Raw genomic sequence first — 8,641 nt, forward strand, 5'->3', positions numbered from 1 at the left:
GAAATGAATGAATACAAAAAGCAGCAAATATATATAAACAAAAAAATCTTTCTGAAAAGAATATTATTGGCTTGCACAGTTACACATTCAAAATTTAAACAGTGCTGGGAATGGGGTCTTTTTCTTCCTAGCTTAAGAAATACCCTAACATATAGTCACACAACAAAGACCATATAATAATTCATGCAAAGGGAGCTGATGCTTGCAGCCTTCATGCCGGCTTTCCTTAACTCTTTGGTGCCCGGCTCAGCAGCACCGGTGACATGCTTTGCCTGCAATTTTGGTGCGGTCTGCACACTTCTGCGCACACGTCATGGTGCTGGCAGGGCGGCTGGTGCCTGGGGGTACAACAGCTACGCAGTCCCCTCTGCTGCTGGCAGCAGGACGAGGCATCTGAGGCATCTCCTGAATATTGCAAAAAAGTCCAAAACGATGTGAGCCAACGTCTATGTGTCTTGCCTGCTGCTTCGCAGCCTCAGGTAGAAATCACAGGTTTTACTGTAAAAAAAAAAGCGAAAATTCCTACATTCGTTTTCACTGTTATAGCAATGAAAACAGCAGGAAGCTTGCATGACTGTCAGACACTGATTAAACATCTTAGCGGCTTGCTGGAGCATCAGAGAGATACTGCAGAAGAGTATTTGGCCGTAGGTCAGGCAGGGAGCAGCAGCTCCAAAAACTGCCCCGGGAATCAGGCTGTGCCGGTCCTCACTGCACAGCATTAATGAATGTCTGCTCATAACTCATCTGAAAGGGGATGGTGGAGCAAGAAGAGGGAGGGGGTCTGTGACAAATAGCCGTGCCTTGCGCAGCGGGCGCTAAATCATAAAGCAAAGTCAGTTGTTAAGAGGGCTCTTCCCTCCCTGTGCTTGGCACTTAAATTTGGAGGCCGCAGGGCTTCTCGTCTCCCCCTGAATGCCTCCGGAGAAGGGAAGGCTCTACTGATGCTACCACTAAAATCACTACCAGGTCAATACACATACAGAAACAGAGGTTAGTCCAGGCTGTAGAGGCAGAGGACTTGGTCTGCATGAGACGCACTACGCTTACGGTGACTCTTCTTTTTTATGCTGAAGTTCTGGAGCAACAACGGGAAATACTTTCAGGCAAAACTGTCCAGCACAACAATCTTTGCACTTCCGAAAGGGGGACAGAACACCAGACCACATTTTCAGAGCATCATCACATTAAAAGGACTTTTTTCTCCCTCTCATTTTAGGGCAAATCACGTCGTTTCGTACGTACGAATGCAGCCCGCACGAGGTACTCAATACCAGCTCCCTCACCTGTTATTATGGGGTTCTTAAGCATCATTCGTAAAATAGCTCTATTGATCACAGTGGATAATTGCTTGTTAATAATGGTATTTCCGCTGAATTGTGCCTACTGTGACATTTTCTGCAGTGGCTTTGTCACTCTTGCATTGGTGAGGTTTGTGGAGTCTGATAAATTGCTGCTTTATGTTTGAAAACCTAAGAGTTGTTCTGGTTTGGGGCTTTTTTTGGAAAGGGGAGAGAGAGAGAAGACAACAACCACAGTGCGTTTGCAGAAAGATTTTCATGCAGACCATGACTGCAGATATTAAATCAATATTCAGCTCTGAGTGTCTAGATGATGGTTTAGCAAACACCAGCCTGTGACGTGCCGGCTACGAGCTGCTTTGCCGTGGCTGTGGGCTTCGCCTGTGGGCAAACCCTCAGCCCCGGCGCCCTCCGCTCTTCCGTGCTCGTGGGCTGCTCTTTAAGGCACCGTGCTGAGGGACCTCACGGCACGTGAGGGCAGGAGAGGGACGGAGAGGCATGGAAGGATCAATTAATCAGGCTGTGATTACTAAGGTGCTATTTTTGCACTGTCTCGTATAAATAACAATTAATATAAACAATGATAATAGCACAGTATTGCCAGGAACCAGGGGGATTAAGCGTCAAATTAATATTTAACAAGGTTTGGATTAAGCATAAACAACAGCTTTATAATTAGAAGCTGAAATTGCTCCTAATAATGACTGATTAATGCCGCTGCAGACAGAGAATTGTAGGTGTTTAAGGACAAATAACCTTCCCAAAGTTATCGCAGCGTAAAGCAGAAAAGTACAGAGAGGGCCAGCGAATCGGCTGCTAAAACGAGGCGGCATGTTCAGCGGACGGAGGAGCGAGCGGAGAGGGGACGCGGCGGCAGCTCCGAGAGAGCGACAGCCGGCTGAGGGAGAGGGAGCCTGCCCTTCTCCCCCTCTGCGAAGGGGAGGGCCAGAAGCTCAGGTCTAGACCCAGCAGTCACGAACTGAACTTTTTAGGCACTTGGTCCAGCTCACCGCCATGCCCACAGCCACTGGAGCTTCAGGGAGAAGTTAAACTACTGAGCAAAAAGGGGAAAGAAATCCCTGGGAGGCCCCTGCTGTGCAGTGGGATGGTGCAGATGCCTCTCTCGATGTGGGACTTTGATCCCTCGCATGCAGAGCCCTTGTTTATTTGAAATGATTTCACTGTAACTTGGCAAAGTCTCGCCTCTCTGCCAGTTTCCCGCTCATTAGGTTTGTCTTTATGAAGATTACCACCTCCTCTGGGCTCCTCTCAACAGTCTGGGGGTTTTTTTACATGTTTATTTCCCCCACAACTGCTATCACTTGGCAACACGCAGCAAGGCAGAGGCAGCAAATTTGTTCTGCCATGTAAAACTGGAAGCGGAAGAGAGAGCATCCTGGAGGGAATCCCCCTCGGCTGCTTGCTGCAAGATCAGAGGCACGGAGCGACCGGGCCGGCACTGCAATGCCCTGTGCTCCACGACGCGTAAATGCAGTTAAAAACAATCGTCCTCCATCCTTTCAGGCTGAACCGTCTTCTCCGTGTCCGGGCAGCCGCTGCCGCCGGGCATTTCAGCACCCTTCGCCAAGTTCCCGCAAATCCGAGTCCCCTGCACTGGCTTACAGAGGGCTTGTTCGTTCCCACTCACCGTGAGCTTCGTCCTCACGTAACTAAACTCCCTGAGCTACCTCGGCAAACACCTCAGAGCCACTTTGTTGAAACAGGCTGAGTTACAAATTGAAATCCTAATAGCTCTTGCTAAGCAGACAGCTGCTAATGTTGCAGGGTATGCTCAGCATTAAAATGCTTAATCCATTGCTAGGTGGTGAAAGCAAACCTTCAGCGTGTTTAACTGACTCTGAAAACGGCAGACAAGCGATGAATAGTCTCAGTGTGGCTTTCCTGCCACATTCGAAATAAGATTTGACATTGCTCAATTCTCCAGAGGCTTCCCAGAGCTCTGCTGCTACAAACCCCCTCGCCGGTCGTGGGAAGTCGGTGTCAGAGCTCTGTTGTCCTCTTCCCTCCCTGGAGAAGTCTTTAGCAGCGGGAACTGCTGTTTCCTCTGAGTAGCAAGCGGAGGGGGAGCGCGAGGATGGGCTGCGGGTCAGGAGGAGTGAGGACGTTTTGCAGGCAAGCTCCCGTGACAGGAGCGAGGGGAGACCGGCTCTCCTTATCCACGCACTGCCTTACGCTCTTCTGCAAGATAGGGAAAGCTCTTTATTCCTGCTTATTGCTGTGTTCCTGCATGTCCCTTCCTGGCTTGTCTCTCTGCTGTCTTTCAGGCTGTCTCAAAACACATATGTTGGCAGTATCTGCCGAAACAGGGCTCTTTCTTGACAAGCTGTTCTTGTGCCACCACCTCTGTGCAGATCCCAGGCTGCCAGCCCGGGCTGAAGCTTGGCCAAGGAGACGCAGCCCCCCGGGTCCCTCGGCTTCTTGGGCACTCGGGGTGTTTACGGCCCTGCTCGGCTCTGGTGCTCCAGGCGGAAACCGATAAGGCTGATAGTCGTTCGAAGCCCCTGTGGGACAGTACCAGTCACAACGAGAAACTTCGATCAGCAACAGCCTGGCAGAGCAAGAGCTGGATGGTGTGATGGTGCGCAGGCAATAAGAAAAACCTGACTTTAGGCTGTCAAGAGTGAGGACAAGGAAAATGCTCTTTTTGGTTTGCTGGTCCCTCACAGGTTCAGGATTATTTAACTTTCCTCCAACACTTTGTGCAAGTACATTTCGGTTTATTGATTGCCTGCTGACTTTGATTTATTTACTGTACCCAAGAGAGTCTGGCCAATGAGCTCAAGTCTGTTGGTACCACCTGGCTGCCTTGCACAGAGAGTCTGACCCTTCGGACCCGTTCCTGTCTCCTCCTGGAGACATTCCCAGCCCCATGAGCCATGCCCACTTTTATGTGAGCTCTGTTCTCTCATCTTTGTCCTGTCTTGGGTGAGTGATGGAAAATGAGTCGTGCAGCTTGCATGCGGCGTGCTCTAATTGATGGGCTCTGCTTGTAAGAATATTTACTACAACATCGTAATTAACTTGACATGCAACCAGAGTGCGGCAGCTGGGAGCCGTGATTCATGGCTGACACGAGGCCTCCAATAACACACAAGCAGGGACTCATGCCTCTTCCTCTTAGCTAATCAAATGAAAATAGAAGAAATTAAGTCTTTAATTCATCTTCCCATTGCCCTGAGGCTTGCCCCTGGTGCTGAACAGGATCACACCCATTTGCCAGAAGCCAGCAGCAAGCATATGACACCGCAAGCAGGAGAGAAAGGTGCAGGTTGTGGTCCATGCCATGACTAATAGGTTAATTTTCAGGCACTCACTGCAATGTTACCAGCTACTGTGGAGCCATTTCATAAGAACAAAGTCCAGCAAAATCTCTAGCACATTCACAAATGAAAAATGTGTGAGCTGAAAAATAAAAAGCTTGCCTTGCAGCTTGGCCAGAGCAAGCGCAGGGTGAGAGGAGCCGAGGGGGCAGCGAAGCTCGGCGACGGGGAGGAAGCCCCGGGGCAGGCGCGCTCTGGCCGGAGGGGCTGCCCAGCGCAGCCACAGGCTCCTGGCCGCAGGCTGGCAAAAAGGCAAACACTACTGCCAGCGCAGACGTGTAAAAATGCTGCTTTCCCATCCTAATCTAAAACGCATGAGAAATTTTATTCCGCCTGCTTTGGAAAAGCCTGCCCTGTGTGCCTGTGAGAGCACCTAAGTGTGAAGTATATCTGCTTTACCCCTAGGTGGCTTCACAGGTCAGGGCACCGGGCGGGACTTAGTCAGGGACAGAATAATAGGTTTATTCTTAGAAAATCAATCAGAGGACATTCATTTGCTTTGCTCATTGACTGCCAGCGGCAACAAAAAAAGAAGTCATAGGAAATGTGAAATGAGCTTCCATCAGACGAAGCCGCAAAGTTGCATAAGCAGAGATGGGTTTAGCCGGCATTGTTTTCCATACGGATGGGATTGTGCTGCTGGCTTCCATGGGAATTAGGTGAGTGGAGTTAATCGGAGCGCACAAGACTCATAGTGTGTCCCCATCCACATTCGATGGCTCTGGTCTTTGCTGAGAAGGAGGACCGATGTTACTGAAAATGGAGCAGAGCCTTTCCCTCAGTTCCTGAGGGCGCAGCCAGCCAGGCTCTGCACAAAACAACCCCCAGGCTCTGGAAAATGCCCTGCTCTTCTCCATGCTTTGCCTGGAAGTTTGCTTGTGGTATTAAAACATGGACGGTTGTTTCCTCTCCCCACTCCTGGATTACTCATCAAAAAGGACAGGAATTTCATTAAGCTAAAAAAAATAAAACTGCAGTGATAACATTCCTGCTGCAAGGCTGAAAGAGGAGATCAGGCACCTGCATGACTGCTGCCTCACTCCTCTGTAGATGTAAAGATTCTTTTGTCTAACCATGCACCACAGCACCTGGTCAGCGTATTGACACAAGGCTCCCTGCTCAGCCTAGGAGAGCTCCTAATTTCTGCCTGTAAATCGCAGTCCCAGTCTAACTGGCAGGACTGCTCTGGGCCGAGCTCCTCCTGTCCTTCCCATGCTGCCCAGCTGGCCTGACAATGTCCTTCTAATTCGACTTCGAACAGAGAAGAACAAAGCGAGGGTATCTCCCCTAGTTATGAAGCCGTATCGCAGAGATCACCCGCCTTTCATTTCTGCTGCACACAGCAATGCTGAACTTCACCCAGATAGAGGATTTTAATATATGTTTTTAATGTCATTCTGATTTTTCTTCTCAGTATCTGCAATGCCAAGTAAGCGGAAGGAGAGTCTCTTATTTATTACGCTTTTGAGCTGGAAATGAAAAGGAGCCTTCATGAAGAGCTTTGCTGTTGTATGGAAAAGAAAAGGCTGAAATCTCCAGGGCGACCTGGTAGGACTGCACTAATCCAGCTGGAAAACTGTCACTCAGTCTTGTCTCAGCTCTTCTGAGAAAAAAGCCTGTAATGACCAAGCTGTGTTGCAGGAGAGAGATTCCCTCTGCTCTCTCTGGCGTTAACACCTGGTTATTAGGATGTTAGGATGACTAGTCCAAGCTGCATCGCTCTGGAGGCATTTCTGCATCTGCTCACACTCTGACCTAGCTGTTCGTGTCTTGGGTGACCGCGCACCTCTGTGGAGGCTCTTCCCCTTGCTGATCCAGTGCAATTCCCATGCGAGTCCATGAACTCCCTGCAGCCCAGGTTGGTCTACCTTAGTGCTACATTGACGCCTCCTTGCAGCTCCCCAAACGCCAGCGTCATTAGGCTCAGTCCCACTAGCCCAGCTGTATTACCTGACCAACGAAGCTTGGACCAGAGGACCATTCACTAGCGATTTTTGGGTGCTTCTCATGTCTTTCTCAGGATCCTAACGTTAAAAGAAATACCAATGTAGAAGATAGCAGAGGCAGAAAAATGTTAGCACAAGAGCAGCGCCTGCAGGCAGCAGGACGCACTAAAGGCGTCGCGGGGACCTGCCAGTCCCACCGGTGCTGCCTGCAGCCAGGCTGCCCCTGGCTGTGCCGGTGAAGAGAGCCAGGCCCTGCACACCCTGCCAGGGGCACGGGCGAGGGAAACAGGGGCAGAAGGGAGCTTTACTGTGTCGTGGTGACAGGAGGAGAAAGACTGCTCTGTGTCATGTAACTCAGTGGCAACGTCATGTCTATGCAACGTGACGGTGACGTGGCGGTGTGCAGGTCCTCACAGAGCTGCTTCGTGAACCCATCCTTGTCCACGTAGCAGAGCAAGGCGTACGTCTCTGAGGCAGAAATAAGCGTGTGCGTGTGTGTGCATGCGTGCAGGGGCAGAGAGCAGATGGATTATGCTCTACAATGTGATGAGGAAGGGCAATGCATGTCTGTATGATGGAGTTAAAGATGGTAAAGCTGAATATAAAACTACAAGATAAAGCAGGCTGGCCTGGTGAAAAAGGCGACAAAGGCCAGCGAAACCGTGTGCCAAGCTTGAGGCATTTTTGCCCAAGGCAGCCTGCTCTGAGCTTCAGCATTGGAGAAAGGCAGCTGTTAGCAATTCTTTCTCCCCCAAAAGTTGGCATCCAATTGCAGCTGGGTGGAGCGTGCTCCTGTCTTCCTACACACGCCGATAGACGTGGGCTTGCAATTAAAGTCCGGATTTTAAAATATAAATGAGTTTGTGTTTGACTGCTGTGCGTCAGTGGCAGAGCAAATCATGTATATGCATGACTCTGCCTCCAATCCCTCCCAATTCACATGAAGCGCAGACCGATCCTCTTCGTTCACATCCAGAGGCGCACATGCCGGTGCCCTCTCAGCACCCTGGTGCTCATTTTGCTCGCATGCCTTGCAGCAGTCAAAAGCAACCCATCTCAGTCCTGCATTCACCAAGCAGTCTGAGCGCGGCAGACCTGACGGAGCTGTGTTTCTAGCTCGGCAGCTTGGGCTCTGGGGGAGCTCCGACAAGGGGGGCTCACTCTCCCCGCACAAGAAGAAAGGAGTGAGCGAAGGGGGTCCAAGAGGAAGAGTTTTTCTTGAAGTGCCAGCCCTTATTAGTGTCTCTGAGAGCTGAGAGTGCAGTGATACAGATTAATTCAGGGTCAGCTCCAAAGGACGGCTGCCATCTAAAAATAAAATATGCACGAGCTTAATAAAACTGCAGAATAATAACGGACCTCCAAAGCATGTTTACAGTTGCAAATTAATCATTAAGTATAATTAAACATTCAGGCTGTTGCTCTGGCTGTTAAATCAGTCTTACAGCAGTTTACAGTGAGCATCCGTAACATCAGGAGCTGCTTTCGCGGCCAGAATTTGGGATGGAAACTTGCCACCTGCAGTTTCTCTGGAAGATTTCCTAGCCTGCACGGCTCCGAGCACAGAGCTGCTGCTCGACAGCGGTGGGGCAGGCTGGGTGCCCTGGGGCCTGCCTCCAAAACCTGACGCTCAGCACGAACTCATTTCATCCCTGAGGAAAGGGGTGCCGGGACCGACTTCTCCCTGCTCTCCTTGCATTGCATGAGCTCACCCTCACCCTGCTTTTTCAGGGAAGCTTTTCTGAAGGGAGCAACTGCCGTGAGCTCAGCAAAAGGTTTCTGCAAAGCAAAGTTCAGTAAATATCAACATTTCCTCCTGATTATTAACACCTGGAAAAACAGAAACACGTGTTTAGTCAGGCATGGACAGTCCCAAAAAGTTCTCTGAAAACTTCCCATGCCTTGTGTTACTGGCACAGAAATAGTTATAACTTCTGTCATTTGAATGTCAAACCCAACAGAAAGATCTACCTGATGCTTCTATTTTAAAGTGTAATTCTTTCTTCTCTTTTTTTCTTTCAACTCCTTTTCAGAACCAAACATCATGTTTCAT

This window comes from Dromaius novaehollandiae, chromosome 21 (assembly GCF_036370855.1).
Source record: "Dromaius novaehollandiae isolate bDroNov1 chromosome 21, bDroNov1.hap1, whole genome shotgun sequence".
NCBI classification, from domain to species: domain Eukaryota; kingdom Metazoa; phylum Chordata; class Aves; order Casuariiformes; family Dromaiidae; genus Dromaius; species Dromaius novaehollandiae.